The sequence below is a fragment of the Thunnus thynnus genome, chromosome 19, assembly GCF_963924715.1.
Source record: "Thunnus thynnus chromosome 19, fThuThy2.1, whole genome shotgun sequence".
Lineage (NCBI taxonomy): Eukaryota > Metazoa > Chordata > Actinopteri > Scombriformes > Scombridae > Thunnus > Thunnus thynnus.
The window spans coordinates 12,984,627-13,001,333 of record NC_089535.1 but is presented as its reverse complement, the minus strand read 5'-3'; positions in this window follow the sequence as shown (position 1 = coordinate 13,001,333).

Here is a 16,707-nt window from a genome sequence, read left to right as displayed (position 1 = left end):
GTTGCATACTGGACTAGGATTGGCTCCAAAGTAGTTGTGTAGATCACAAATTACTTGTAGGTTCACGCCTCAAAACCTGATTCAAGGTGAGCACAGTGAAACTTTTCCCCCTTAGCAGATGAATGTGAAAAAGTCTTCTAGGGTCCAACTCTGTGTACAGTGAAGTTCAAACATCTACATGAAATAAGAAGAAGAAAGATACACTTTTGACTGGAGGGGGAATTTAAAAAATAAAAATAACAGGGTACTTTTGCTTTACTTTTTGTACGTCTCTGTTCAGTTATATCGTCTGTAAATCTTCTTTCCCAACATGAAGATCTAAATGTTTCAAAGACCTCTCCACACTGTCATTTACTGAGTCATTTACTCTTTAATTTAATTAAAGTAGTTAAATATCAGTAGAATATATTGAGTCTAAAAATACTGGAACCAGCCCATAAAATAATATCACCCAAAGTTGCAGATTCACAGCAAAAAATATCTAGGATGTGACTTTAGTGTCCTTGATGGTGGCTACAGCTCTGCCCACAATTCTTAATGCTCACCATACAAATAAATTATTAGTTTTTAAAACACCTTAAAACTTGATTTCAAATTGTAAGTATTCTCTATGACGATGAATATTAATGATTAAATGAGAAACCATCAAATTTAAACTTAGTAAAGTAAAGTAAAAAAAAATATGATTATTTAATATATTAACACTCCAACACTCAGCTAATATGCTTGATTGACAGTGCTGGCATCATAAGCAAACAACCCATCAAATGTTATCACATTTTGATTAAAATGTCGCTAAATCCTGATTGTTGCACAGAAGTACATCAGCATTTCCCAAATGAGCCATTTAACCAGTGAGAAAAGCCAAGACAAAAACATAAATCTGTTGCGTGAAATAACCTAAAATGTTTTAACTTTGGCAGAACATTTAGCGTCCATGTCAGACCCTCATTTATTATAAGAGGTTGATTGGAAAGATAGTTTTTCAGGACCTTTAAACAAAATCTGAATGTGTTGCTGGTACTATTCAGCACCTTTACGCTTACTGTTTTGTTTTTTCCGGCCTCTCTGAGTTCACCTCCTCCTCAGGTTGAGTCCTTCCCCTTACCTGTGAGCAAGCTGCTCCAAGATCATTTACACAAATCAGCTGTACACTACATGAAGGTCAATTGTGTAACAAGTAAAAGAGAAACAGGTCTCCTTTCAAAGCTCCTCCTTCACATTAGACTAAATATAGTTGAGGAGAAGGGCTTCTGGGCTATTTTGCTTACCCTGCTGCTAATGTGACCTGGATAAGGGGCAGAAAATGGGGGGCCATGGAGATACAAATATTAGTGAACCTGTCAGGTCTAAAAGAGTAAATATTGGATTGGCATTCAACAGGTGGGGAGGAAGAGGAGTCCAAATGACGCTGTTCTGTTCCTGCAGGATATGTAAGTTGGTTAAGGCTGTTAAGCTATACCAAACACATTTTCAATCATATTTGGTTAAATATAAGTAATGCAGCATTTCAAATTTCAATCCTGAACTTTTTCTGTCCTTGTAGTCCACCCTGTTGCCCCTTCACCCCACCACCTGATTTGATGCCCTCATAATTGCAAACTGAAAGCTAACGGGGCAACAAAGCAGTCTTGCACACCAAAATTTGCCTGTTTAAGACTGGACTGAGTTAATTTGCTGTGTATTTCCGAGACAGTTTAATGAATGACGGTTTATATATGAAGAGGATTGTACGTGATTATATTGTAGACTTTTATATTACCCATGGATGGAGTTCTGTTTTTGATTTGTCCTCAATAGCCCAGAGCAACTATTGCCTTTTGTGTTTTTTTTATTGTTTTCCTCAGCCTGCTCTTCCCTCCACACCTGCCCTGCATTCAGTCTCGTTAGCCCTGCCCTGCTCCATGTGTCTTTCCCAGCCAATCAGCTCCCAGCCTGCCCTTGTGTTTTGCCACCTGCTCCTTGTTGCTTCATTAGTTCAGTTTGTATTTAAGTTCTGGTTTTCAGTTCAGTTTTGTTGGATCCTTTGTTCTGTTTTTGGTTTGTTCTGTTCTGCCTACACAAACCTAGACAAGATGAGTTATTTGTCAGCCTTGCTCTGCCTGCAGTCTCCTGCATTTGGGACCATCTGTTCTGTTCCACCTAACATATAGACAACTATGTAATGTATCAGTTTGTGAAAACCAATATCAGACTACTCAGGTTCATCCCTCTGCTCCATAGTTGTGCCTGTGCTGCCACAGTTATATAATGAGGTTCTTCTTCTGTTGTATCAACAGCAACATGCCATCTTAATAGTGACATTGCTGGTATGATCCTGTCTTATTCTTGTGTTTGTCTTAAATGTTTTCTCATTTTTTTAGAGATGCACCTAATAAACATGTAACACCTACGGTCATCCATCAATCAATCTATTCATTTATCATACTGTTTATCTCATGCCAATCTAATATTATCTGTCACAGATATTCATGTATTAAATCACCATATGGATTTAGTTACTTACATATCGATAGCTAAATGTGTCCTTCATAATTAATTACATGTTAAAGAAGATGTAAAGCTGTGTTGTTTTGTTTGTTTACATAAATATGACTTATTTCATGTCACACTGAGGTTTTGTGGTGTATTGACGTCATATAATTAAGAGGTCTCTGCAGTACCTGAGTTTCACCATAGGAGTGCAGCATTGCACTAATGAATGACAATGAACAGGCTAAGTTTTTGTTAGTTCAAGGATCTCAAGGATGCAGGAAACATGAATGGAACACCAACAACACAAACATATCAGTCTAATGATATCCATTTCAAATGCAAAATACTTACATACTTACTTACTTAATACGTTTTTGTTGAGGGTCCAAAACCAAAAACTGTTGACTCTACATTGACATTGAGTTTCACCATCTTTTAAATACTTAAATATTGCTTTTATTGTGAGGTCTTTATATGATCTTTGGCTGTTTATTGTTGCTTTGTGTAATTTAATTCCATTTACTTGCCCAAAATGTTTCTCTGTCTTGGATCCTGGGTATATTTAATTTAATTTCACTATTTGTACTATTATTGTTCATTCATTGACCTCATTAATGTATGTTCAAAACTTGATTACACCCTCTATTACATCTCATATGCACATGCTGCACCTACTGTAGTTGTTTATACAATAATACATAATTTTAAATATTTGTCAATAACAAATATAACAATTTTGTCTGTTATAAATTAAACTGTATGTACAGATTTATATTCTAATAGCAACATGACCATGCATAATGGGATTCAGATATGTGAATTTAATCTATAGAGCCACACATCCATGCAATTCCCAGCCCTCGTCAACCTCCACAACACACAGTAACACACTTAAGGCAATAAAGTGTTATAAATATTAAATATGTCTGATAAGCTTAAAGGATCATCATCTGTCATGTTGAACACAGGTCTTCTCTGTGATGTTCAAAAAACTATGATAGAAAGCAGCTGGTGGCTAAAATTCATCATATACTGTATATCACACTGTTCCAAATGACTTTTTTTATCAATACTACATTATCAGAAAAAATGTATGGATATTTATCAAATTTCTTTATTATTTAGAACTCCTGGTTGAACAAACTAAGGATAACAAGAAAAACATACTTATGCTTTATATTTGTTTTTGTCTGCCATTTCATTATTTCTATTGAAACCACTTATTCTAATGAAGTACCATTTGTACATTCAGAATAATAAGCTCCTCCAGACAGCTACTTTTTTCTTCTTTCTATCTCTAAAAAAAAAAAAAGTGTTTTCCCCTGGTCTCTTGCTTGACATTTCTATGTTTTTGCCTTAATCCTCAAACCACACAGTATATCAGCAGCACCAGCGACTGCTCATTACAGACAACGAGGAGCAACAAAAGCAAAATGAGATTGAGGTAAGCTGATTTCAGATTTAAACTGAACAACTCGAATTTGTTTCTCTTTTGTGAGCCAGCCCATTTCAGAAAAACAAAACCATCTGCCTGCATCTATTAGGTACTCTTAAACATATTGTATTGTTTTTCAAAAGGTTGGAGTCAGTATGTAACAAAGGGACAAGCACTTTCCTTACTCCATCTGGATATTACTGCATGTTAGTGGAAAAAAAACTGTACTGTTTCACATTGAGTCACAAGGGTCACAGTTTTATTCTCTCTGATATTTTATCTTGAACCATTTTGGCACAAAAACACAAAACAGTGAGGAGGGAAAACAAGAGAAGGAACCTTTGGTTTTCTTAGTGTCTCCTGTTCACAGCAGGGAAGTCACTGTTGTCTCCAAATCCTGCTCAGTTCCAGGGTTTGGCTCGTGTCAGTGATGCATTTTCCAGATTCCCACCTTGGCCCCCCATTCGCTCTCTGTGCAATAAAAATATTTGTTCTATATCCTCATCACAAACCTGAAAGGATAGAAATAACAACTGGACCTATTTCTGATTGGCCTCCTGAAAATGTACAGGTGCTCATGTGGGCAGACATTCTTTTTGAATAATTGCTGCTTGTGACATTTCACCACTAAAAAGAACATCAGAATTAGTGAGTGGGTGGTTGATTAATTTAATTCATCTGTATTCTTCTTTCTTGTGTTTTTATTGTGGCAGAATTTGTGTCATTTGTTACTATTAGAATAGTGTAGATGGCCTTGTGTCAACATCTCTGCTGCTGTTCCTGAGTGTCCAAGCAGTCACCTGAACTAGTTTTATTCAAGACTGTGGCTTCAGTACTCTGCCGGTGTCCTCAGCTGACATTACTATCTTTCAGAGACTGTAACAGGCTCAGTTGTAAAGCTAGAGTGAAGATACTACTATCATATGAAACTAGACGACCCAAGGCATCCATTGGTATCAACCATGTCTAGCTTGTTGGGAAGGGGGCTATATAATGCTCCAAAGTAGTTATATTTTGGCGAGGGAAGAACTAGTATGGCCATTTTAAAGGGGTCCCTTGACCTCTCACCTCATGATATCTGAATGAAAATGTGTTCTATGGGTACCAACGAGTCTTCCCTTTACAGACATGCCCACTTCATGCTAATCCCAGGCAGTTTGGGGCAAAAACCATGCAGTTTTTTTGCATGCAGTATAAATGTGTTACTTTCACCTATTCTAAAAAATGGTGTATTTGAATATGTCTTCATACTGGGGTTCCCTAAACAGTTTTGGAATTGCATAAATTTGGTATGACTGGAAAGCTGGCACTCTTGTGGATTCAATAAGCCCAATTGTGTTCATGTGTGATGATGTTAGTCCCCATAGTAGCCGTTTCATTGTAGTGAGACCATTTTTTGAAACTTGACCTCACTGTATAAAATGATCTATTGTGATCTTTAGGATAATCACAGCCTCATGAAACTTTATAACCACAAATTCACAAATCTGTGTGCCTTAAATCTTACCAGCATGCGTTTCACTGAATTATAAAATACCACAGAAAAGCACCAGTTCCCCATAAATTCTGACCTCTCAGTTGTATGCCATTTCAAAGGTATAGGGAAGCATTCCTGAATTGCACAAGTTGTGTGCATCATCAGCATCACATGGGAGTTCATGCTTCAACTTGTAACTGGTGATATGTGTTTTCCACTGTACTATATGACACGAGACAAAAGTTATTTATATTTGCTTGTGAGAAATCAGTGACCAGTGGGTTGCATATGTTGTATGTATTTGTTTGTGCTTTGACCAGAGAAATAGAAGACTGAAGTTGTCAGGTGGTTACAAGACTACAGTATGTGTATGAAAGGAAGTATAACTGAGGCAAAAACAAAATAATAGCATACCAGTACCTGTTTTTTTTTTATAAAGTACTTGAAATGCTTGCTTTAAATTCCTAAAAAATCATGTTGCAGCGTCTTCTATATCATGCAAAAGATCTGGTACAGTATAACTACAAAGGCCAATGAGTCACAGTACATACAGTAGGAAAAAGAGGGTAGTAGGAGAGAGAGTTCCATATTAGAGTCAGCTTTATTGGCCAAATATGTTTATGCATACAAGCAATTTGACTCTGGTTTCTAGTGGCTCTCAATGTACTTAAACACAACAGTCTTCAGGAAGATACACATTGGCATACAGCCAAAACAAGGACAACAAAGCCTAAAGGAGTGCTGAAGACTGAACAAATAAACAAAAACAGAAAAAGTTCTAGAGAGAGAACACTGAGGCAGCCATCTGCACACCCATCTTGCTATGTACGTGACAAACAAAACAGAAAAAATTGACATGATCACTTAATGTATAAAATATAAGGAACACATATTCTTTCAATCTGTTGAGTTGATTCCGCTGTACTTGTAGATTTTCCTCTATTACAATCTCAAAAGTGAAGTAAATACAGAGTTAGACAAGGACTTTGTGACATCTTTGTGACAAATAACATGAATCACACAATGGGGCTCCATTTAAATATCAGAAAGCTTCTACTTTAATGAATATTGCAAGATAAATTGACGCCAAGTTTTCCACCTACTGTAAGACAGTGAGGGCGGCACGGTGGTGAAGTGGCTAGCACTGTCGCCTCACAGCAACAGGGTTCTTAATGCAAACCCACCTGCCAGCTGGAGCCTTTCTGTGTGGAGTTTGCATGTTCCCCCTGTGCCTGCCTGTGGGTACTCTGGCTTCCTCCCACAGACCAAAAATATGCAAGTAATGTTAATTGGTGACTCTCAATTGCCCGTAGGTGTGAATGTGTGTGTGAATGGTTGTCTGTCTCTATACTATATGTCAGCCCTGTGATTGACTGGTGACCTGTCCGTCTCTCGCCCAATGTCAGCTGAGATTGGCTCCAGCTCCTTCGTGAACCTCTAGAGGATATGAAAGAAAATGGATGGATGGATGTAGGACAGTGGGTGAAAGGCAGGTTAAATAGACAGAGGAAGATAAATGGTGATTGTAAACAAGTTGTAAGAAATTTATGACTGCATAATGTTAAAACAATACCAACATCATCATTTGTCTCTGATCCTGCAGACCAGACAGCTTATTTTAAAAAGGTGCAACATGAACGCAAAGAATTAAGTGTAGTTTACTTGCAGTAGGTGTACAGTAGGCCCTTCAAACTGAAACTGTGCAGCCTGCTTAATATGTAAAGCTTGAGCTTATCATATGGTACATACATAGATTAAGCCTGTTTAAGACCACTTGACCTCTTGTGTGAGGCATTCTGATGATTACCTTCAATCTGTGCCCTTGCTGATTTAATCAGAGGGATTTAGCACGTTTTGAACTTTATGTTAATTTCCAGATTTATTAAATGATTATTGTTTTACATTTTGTATTCCACATATGCAAAACCATGTATGTAGTCAGCCTCAAAATGTGTCACATTCTACTGAATTTGAGATCAAAGTCATACTGTACTGTACTGTATTGAGTGTACAGTTAATTTTATCACATTCATCCATCCAGGCATTGTCAAAAAATAAAATGCAAAATATGTGATATTTTATTAAAATATGTAATAGCAATAGCAACATACCATTCTGGGGAACCCATAGAGCCAAAGAGAACGTTCTTTAATGACATACTGTATTACGTCATTTCAAATATACATTACCAATCCAATCAGGCTACAAATCCATGATTATTTTTGGCAAGCAATGACAGAAATGTGGTCAAACTTGTGATCAAAACATTCACTTAACTTTTAGGATTTTAAAATCAGCACAGTAAGTGCAAGATTACCTGATAAATCCATTACAATAACGGATCCTGTGTTGTTTCTCTCTACAGTACAATACCTATTAAACATCTGAGCTTTCTGGTTTCTGAAAGCAGGACAATGGGCCTTTGTAGCTTGTTGTAATGCACTACATTAAAACCTGGCTATTTTCTGTTGGGTTTGGTACAAATGAGAAAGCAATCTCTCAACAAACCTAAATGATGACAGAGGGCTTGGACGGAGAAAACAATTTGCATAATGGAAAAATCAGACATAATCTTCTCCAGAACTCAGCCTGGGAGCTGCGAGAGAAGATGAGTGAAGGAAGGGAAGGGGGGAAAGCAATGGATGAGCCTTTAAATCTGAGAGTCCAACTGGAGCTGAAGTCTCTTAGCCCTATCCTTAAACCTCTTAAACCTGTTATCTTGCAGCAATCCCCAAGACAATGCTTTGGCCTCCAACAATCCCCCTTAATATAGAAGCGTTGTTTGCCTCAGTTTCCCATAATGTTATGCGGACATGTTTCTGAATGGGATTTCCAACAAATCATGTGATTATTTACTGTACCTTTACCATGTGCTACATGTATACTGTGTCTGTGAAATACAGTAAATACAGATTGACAGATTACAAATTTATAATCACATAATTTAACAATATAATGTTAATTTGTCTTGTTTGCTTTTTAAATTTTTACTGTAAATTGTAGATTTTTGTCATATTGTCATACTGTCTATAGGGACATATGGTATATATATTTTTTTCAACATATTGTAAACTCAACATGAAAGGGTAGATTTCCTCCTGACAGCCAAAGGGTGGCAGTGTTGTTTACTTCTCTCTCACTTGGGTTTACTCAAGACAGACTTGTTGCTGAGGTGAAGATTGTGTGAGTGTAAAGTACATTAACAGAGCATATGCAAAGGAAATGGTTGCATAGAATTTAATAGAAAATCATGTGGATTTGATATTAACAACTAGTAATGTATAAGCCACTGAGTTACGGAGATTTTGTACTTCAGTTTATGCATTACATGCTAAGCAACCTGTCACAAATAGGTATGCAGTTGAAAATAATACCATATTTGCTTGTATGCAAGTGTTTGATTGATAAAGAATTTAAGAATGTTTGGAAAGATGTTACCACAATTGACCATTTGATTTGATTTAAAGTGAGGGGTTGTTTTAGGTGGTGTATGAGTGTCTATATTTATCATTGAGCGGACCACCATGAACATGTTTACATCAAGAAAGACTTCATCAATACTGTCCAAGGCTGACATGTCATTAGTTACACTTGTCATTAAGGTAAGTGCTATCAGCATAAGTTTCCATGGAAACTTCACCTTCACCAAGCCTTTTAAAGATGGCATTTCCTGCAGCCTGCAACATATTTTTAATCATCTGCACAAGCTTACAAGTTGCTGAAAACAGCATATGGGGATGTGATTTAGAAAAAATATTGATTTGTGTTCACAGCTTATATTCAGCACCTCCTGTCATACTGTTAACAGGGTGTTATCTCTGACTGAGCCTCTGTATGTTAATAGAAAGTTATTATCTAATCAGGAGAAATGGAGACTGTACACACTGAAGAGGAGCTGATCAGTTTCACCTTCCACTGGTTGACTGAAACATTAAAAGGTGACTGTTGAAGGACAGGAAAGGTTGAAGGTTAAAGGCAAGTGATGTAGGAGAAGAGTGTCACTCAGCCTTGGAGAGGAAACCATGGAAGCAAAAGCGTGATTATGATTTTCAGGTTAGCATCTGGGTGTGTCTGGATATCAGCTTGTCGCATGTGTGCCTATACTGTACTATACCGTACATCAGCTTATACATCATCTGTCCATGCGTCCGTCTGTGTGTATGTGTGTGTGTCTGTGCCAACGTGTGCTTCATTCTGTCTGTCTGTCTGGCAGCATGATAATGCTGAGCCTCGTGAAGCCGCTTGCCTCTCTGTTGTGGCTCCTTGTTCTTGGCCTACTTTGGGAGAGGTGAATTGAGGGCAACTCGAGTCTATGGGTAAGGGGATTAGGTCTCCAAACACGCTCCTCTCCAGTTTGGGATTTTGCCCCGATGCCAGACACTTAAAGTCTGCCAGGGATTAAGATAAAGAGAGAAGTAAGAGCGGCGTGTATTGTGGTGTGCGTGGGGAGATGTTTTCAACAACACAAAAAAGGAAGAGGAGGGGCGGGTGGCGGTGGTGGTTAATAAAAAAATAAGATGCATGGTGGTGATATGATCTAATGCATCAGTGCAGCATTTGTTGACCTATTTGGCTTTGGCTCGTGCCATGATGTCGGTCAGTATGTTTTCAAGGGATAAGACACAATAATAGAGAAGCTGTTCTTTTGATTTCCTTTGTATTAGTGGCTGATCTCTGCTTAATTCAGTCTTTGCATTACACTGGCACAAGATGCTCAGAAGCATCCCAAGAAGATCATGATCCATCTGATATGATGGCCAAGCATATTTGCCACTTTGTTCCACTGAAGGCTTCTCCTCTTTAATATCTTTTCTCAGTTTAAATCTTCCAATAAAATAGAACATCGTCTGCATAAAATGGCACTTTATATCCTTTATTAAGAATCTCAAACACAACAACAGGTGAAATCAAGAATGAAGGAGGGCTCCAACTAATAATTGTCTTGAGCCAAGAACAAAGTGGCATGTTCTCTGAATTATTTATTAGAATGATAAGAGCATCAGGTTGAGGTATTAGTGTTCCTGAACCTCTTATTTGGCTTTCTGGAGTCTTCTGCAAGAGTCTGTCTTTTCCTTTGTCTTGTGTGTGTGTGTGTGTGTGTGTGTGTGTGTGTGTGTGTGTGTGTGTGTGTGTGTGTGTGTTGGGGGGGGGGGTGTCCCTCCTCCCCTCCACCCTGCGTCTGGAGGCTCCTCCTGGGTAAGAGGCCGCTGCTCCATCACGCTTCTCCAAGAAAGTGGGTCATGAGTCTGAGACTGTGGGATTACGACCGTCAGGCAGGCGTGTGCCGGGCAACCTCTTATCCGTAATGTTTAGACCCACCCTCCCCTCAATGGTAAAGAAAGGAAAAAAAACACACACACACCCTCCACCACCCACGGGTACACAAACATCCATCTTTAGTTTGTTAGTCTAAGACAACTCAGAGATGACTCCCAATGCAACCATTGTCAGCTCATGTAAAGAAGAAAAAAACAAATTGATTGAAAAAAAGTACATTATATTGCATCTGCTCAACTTCTTAAAAGTCATGGAAGTACATATTCAAAGCAAATAACATTGTATTATTAGTGTAAAATTAAACAAACATTAAAAAACTGTTGGCATGTCAGCCTGGGATGTGTGATTTGCACAACGTTCCCAATGAATTGCTTTCTAATTCACTGAATCCTGGCCAGCTCAGCAATAATGACATCTAATAGCGACACAATGATAAATGTTGGGTTTTAAACAGCTGACCCCGGTGATACTAATGGCAGGCTGGTTGTCTGATATGCTCTGACATCGAGTATGATTAATCCGCAAATAAATTACTAATAATAAATACGTTCATTTTGCAGCAGAAGGATTACATCCATCACTCGAGGTCACTGATGCCTTGTGCACTCGCTAATCAGTGGTCCTCTCTCTGCTTTCCACCTACTAATGGTGAAAGAAAGGGATACATGAAGGAGTGACAGTGTGAAAGGTGTACAGAAAGTAAAACGAAAGATGGGGTGTAAGTGTTTGTTGTGTTTTAGAGCTATGGCTGTTTCATGTTGCAAAGAGGGAACTATAATCTGAACATCTTATTGTTTTGGACCAGATTGCGGGACTATAGCTGTCTCTGGGAGGGCTCATTAGAGAGAGAGAGAGGTGCAACAGAGATTTCAATTAGAGTTCAATTATAAGCGGTCACTGCCACACATGACCTCCTTAAAAATCTTCACTAACACAGCATTAAATTGAGCCACTGTTTCTTTTTCACATGATTTAGTATTTTGTCGTACTAGCAGTTAATTTTTAGGCCTTATGAAGGGATAAACATTACATAAATAAAAGGATGTATTTACAAAATCACATCATGACATGATAATAAACAGAAAGTTACATGAAAAATATTATTTTGACAGCATTTTCAAGATATTGTGCCATGCCCTCTTTTTTCTTCTTTCCTTACATTTCTGTCATTTGGGACCACAGGCAATATATCTTATAATCTCAGGGTCCTCTAAAGAGTACAAACTTATGGACATGCTTGAAAAGTGTAAAAGTGTGCTTTTTAAAAATAATAACTTGTTTTTCATCCATTTTCCATCCAGTATAGGGCAGTAGGTCTGTAGGACTATGGGACTAATAGGACTACTGATTTATGTCTTTTGAATTTGGGTTTTGACTTGTAAAACATACTAATAATATTGATAATGTCTGAATGCCAGGGCCATAGTATTATGTAAGCTGACTGCTGAGGATTACTGACACACCTAAATGGACCAGAGTCATCATCAATGTAATTAGATACACCTGTGCTTCTCCAGCTGTGACAAGTCATATCAGCTTGTTAAGCTGTGGACTAATTGCTATTCAGAAATGATGTTGGACATTGTGGATATTAATATCATGATACTAAAAGCACACCAGCTGGGTCTTAATGGTCCTGAACAGAAGTATTCTGTTCAATTAATAAGAGTCTACAGCTACGTTAGCAGCCCTGTGAGGGTAGGCATAGTGGTGCTTTGACCTAAATGCTAGTGTCAACATGCTGACATGCTCACAGTGAAATGCTAACATGCTAATGTTTAAGCAGTATAATATTAACCATGTTCACCATTTTAGTTTTGCATGTTAGCATACTAACATTTGCTAATAAGCACTAAATACAGCTGAGGCTGATCAGAATGTCATTGGTTTTTCAGGCTAAACTATATTTCATGACAATCCATACAGTAATTATGGAAAGTTTTTTGTTAAAAAAAACAAAAATATCAAGTGCATGGTGACACAAGATGAAAAGTTAAAGGATCGGTGTGTAGGATTTAGTGGCATCTATCAGTAAGGTTGCAAATTGCAACCAACTGAATTCCTCACCCTTTCCCCTCCAAGCATGTAAGATAACCTATCGTAGCTGCAAAACACGTGAAAAACACGAAAGGCCCTCTCTAGAGCCAGTGTTTGGTTTGTCCGTTCTGGCTACTGTAGAAACATGCAACATGGTGGGCTCTGTGGAAGAGGACCTGGTCCCTGTGTAGATATAAAGGGCTAATTCTAGGGTAATGTAAACATGATTCTTATTATCAGGTGATCATTCACTAATTAAAACATACTTATGAATATTATATTTCGTTTCTGCCAATTGATCCCCCTACATCTCACACACTGGTCCTTTAAGTCAGTAGTATGCGTCATCTGCAGACCAGGAACGTCTGTGCAAAATTTCTTGGGAATCCACCCAATAATTGTTGAGATATTTCAGTCTGGACCAAAGTTGCAGACTGACTGACAGAAAGGCAGTAGAGCTACACCACAAGCATATAAAGAATGTCATTAAGACACACGGCAGCAGTATTACTTGTGGAAAAGTTCAGTTGGCCATTTGTGTTGGCTGGCATTTTAAAAACGGCTAAAAATCATATTTTTTTCTGAAATAGAACAACATTTAGTCATCACAGACGTATAATAAATCTCTAAATAATGCATCGATCCTTATGTATTATATTCTGTTAAATATTGTTTCTATTAAATGATCTACCACATACCCTGAGCCATGGACATCCATCCATGGCTGCATGGATGCCTCTTTTTGATCAAAACATGTCACTGTGCAACACAATAAGAAAATCCTATTAAAACTTCCAAAGCTGATTAACTTACTTTAAACCAGTTGAAAGATGTAAAGTTCAGATCACCGCTAAGCTCTTCAGAATTTCCTATCTTCTCTTTTTAGTTTTCCTATCAAAATACACCACATGCAAGCCAGAGAGACCCCACAGCAGACCAACATCTGTAATGACAAGCTAGGTCAAGCCTCAGCTTTGCCTGAAAGGTTTGAACTCTGACCTCCCAGGCATTATGTCGGCCTCTGGGTGGCTTATCATTGCTCTAAAAAGCTGATATTTCCCACCCTGGACAAAGACAAGCGAAACACAACGTAACCAGCCAGGTCCCCAGACGGTGCGTCGGAACAGAGTAACAGCATCACCCATATAAATGGATGGACAGTTGTTGGCCTTTTTTGTCTGAGCATGAAACTGAGGACACATGTTGGGTGGTAAAAGTGTCAGGCCTGACTGAAGGGCCATTGTATTGGTTTCCAGTGGTAGCAGTCAGGCTTTGTTCCCTGTGTTGTTCATCATTAGCATATCAATATTCAAAGGGGCTGATGCCGGGCAGAGGTGGCAGCCTTTTTAGCCTAGAGTAGACCCTCATGCACAAATAATGCAACCTGCATTGAACTCTTAAGGGCCAGCTGTTGAGTTAAGCCCATAATGATAAGAAGTGTGATGAATCATAACTGATTTAAAAGTGAAGCTGACTTTGAGTCACAACTAGGAGCTTTCGTCCAAATTTTGAAAGATCATAAAAATAAATATATTTTACAGTAGGCATGAAACACTTCTGACCTATTTCTCCAGTTAGCTATCCTCGGGATGTCTTGGGGTGAATAACAAAGGGCTAAATGGTGTCACCCATTCTGCCCCACACCACCCCTCCATCCCTCCCCTTCCTCGACTCCAGCCAGCTGACCCCAAGACTGGCAGGCCGGGGGACAGTTAGCCTCGTGTGTTATTGTGTGCGTGTGTGTTTGAGAGGCAAAGCCACCAAAGAGTGTCGGTTACTCCGAGGGCCAAGCGGAAAAGCGGTTGGGCAGTTTAGCCAGCTGCTGGGGGAGCGAGCCACGGCTGGCCTGGTCAGTGAAACCTTGCCAGATGGAGCCATTTCAAAACAATGAGAGCTGCTCACTATGGTTGAAAACTAGATGATGGTTGTTCAGGGGACTGAGAGGGTGGACCTTTATCAGTAAATGAGAAGGTGGCTGGAGTTCACCATATTTAGAAATATTATTTGGCTCAACTTTGAGTTCCTTAAAGTTTTCCAGGTGTAATTGACTTTTCCATCTTAAACTAACCACAGCTATCTAAATTTAATTTCTTTTGACTTTCTATTCTTTTGTGTATCCACTGTTTGTTTTTCTCATTCAAATGACATTCTCTCAGCTTTGACTCTGAGTCACATTTACATTATCTTGCTAACTATTCATCTCTTAACCCTCATCTCTCTCTCTTTCACACACGCACTTGCTCTCTTCCTCTTTCTCTCCAGACAGCAACAGGCTGAGGTGTCCTGGGACTACTCCGCTTAGGAGTAACCAAGCCTGGGTAATGAGGCGTGTGATTGGTCCCCTCCCTCCTGGACAAGGCCAGCCTTTGGAGGACATGATTGATCATGACAGGATCACAATGGCAGCCTGGTGTCAGAGGGGTGGCATGGGTGCACATGGACCCCCCACAGTAACACTCAGTGTCCCAACTCAGCTGTTTCATACAACACATGACATGTATGCACATATACTGTATGTACACAATTCAGGACAGCACAGCATGGCACGCGGAGACAATTGTGGACATACAATAGCATGTGAAATGGCAAATACAAACAAAGCAAGATCATGTGCTCAAATATGTGCATGCAAAAACAGCCAGTACATCAATAGTCAGTTTTGGTATTTAAACAACATATAAACACAACTTCTAAGAAAATCTCTGAAATCTCCTTTGAGAAATGGCCAGTAGATTAGAGGAGCCTATTCTCAAAATGTTTCATTCTTCTATTCATACTTTTGTCATTAAGTTAAATTAAGGCAATTATTATTATATAAATAGTTTTATCGTCTAGAAAACTGCTCCTGATTTTTGGCTGGTTTAACAAATATATTTTTTGAAAGCTGTCCAGATTTGATATTTAGGTACAGTTGATGCATACATTGTCTTTTTTGCAAAACACTGGTGAAGCAGTGTCCAAATCCCAAATCAAAATAGTGTTTTTTAAAAATACATTCTTCATCCATGAAAGCATATGTCATAGAATATTACAGACAAAAATATACTGTTTTAAATACAGTATTAGCAGCAGGGAAATTAAAAAAATAAAATAAAATTCTGGACATTTTTCTTGAAATATAGCTTGGATCAGACACTATAAAGTTCAAATCTACTCTAATGTTTTATTTTTGTTTACACCTGTAGTAAAAATGTACATATTTCTGCCCAAACTAAAGTTCTTTTTATTGTAAAACTACAAATATAAGCTAAGAGAATTTTCTATCATACATGAAACACAACTGATCTTAGTAAAGATTTGTATTCATGAAACTATTTCAGCCTCTTTTCAGGTACTTTAAGTGACCCCACTTGAAGGCAAACAGAGGTTTCATATGCAGCATATTGTTTGTTCTTTTGAAATAATCCTTAAGGGCCTGAGGTACTTGTGAGCCTGTTGAACCTGCACATACTCAAGGTCAAAAATCAAGTTCTAATAGATGCAAAGGACCGAGTCTTTATGGAGGACCATTAAGGGCTGATTGCAGCTGCTTTCTCAAGGAGGACCCAGGTGTATTAACACTTCACCAATTTTCTGTGATGATGCTCATAGGCTTCACAGAGGACAAACACAACAGGATAAAAGCCTCTGCATGGTTGAAGATGTTTTGTCGGCTCAACATAATAGTCACGCAAGGGAGATGAAGGTACCACACAACACAGAATGTTCATGCAAGAAATGACAGTCATTATAGAAAAGTGTCAGTAACAGCATAGTTTTTCATACATTTATAATTTTTATTTCTGATTTTTGCCCCGTGTTTCCTTCCAGTTTGTCACTCTATGCATCATTAAACATACATTAACAGCATACATTGCTTAATATTAGCAACAATTCTGTTTTTAGGATACCAAAACATTTGATAAATACAGGAAAATGGTTCACTCATGATGCATCGTAGAGTATTCATTCACCTTTAATAGTAAGAGGGTTTTTTGGGGTCTGAATTACATAGATCTTTTAGTAA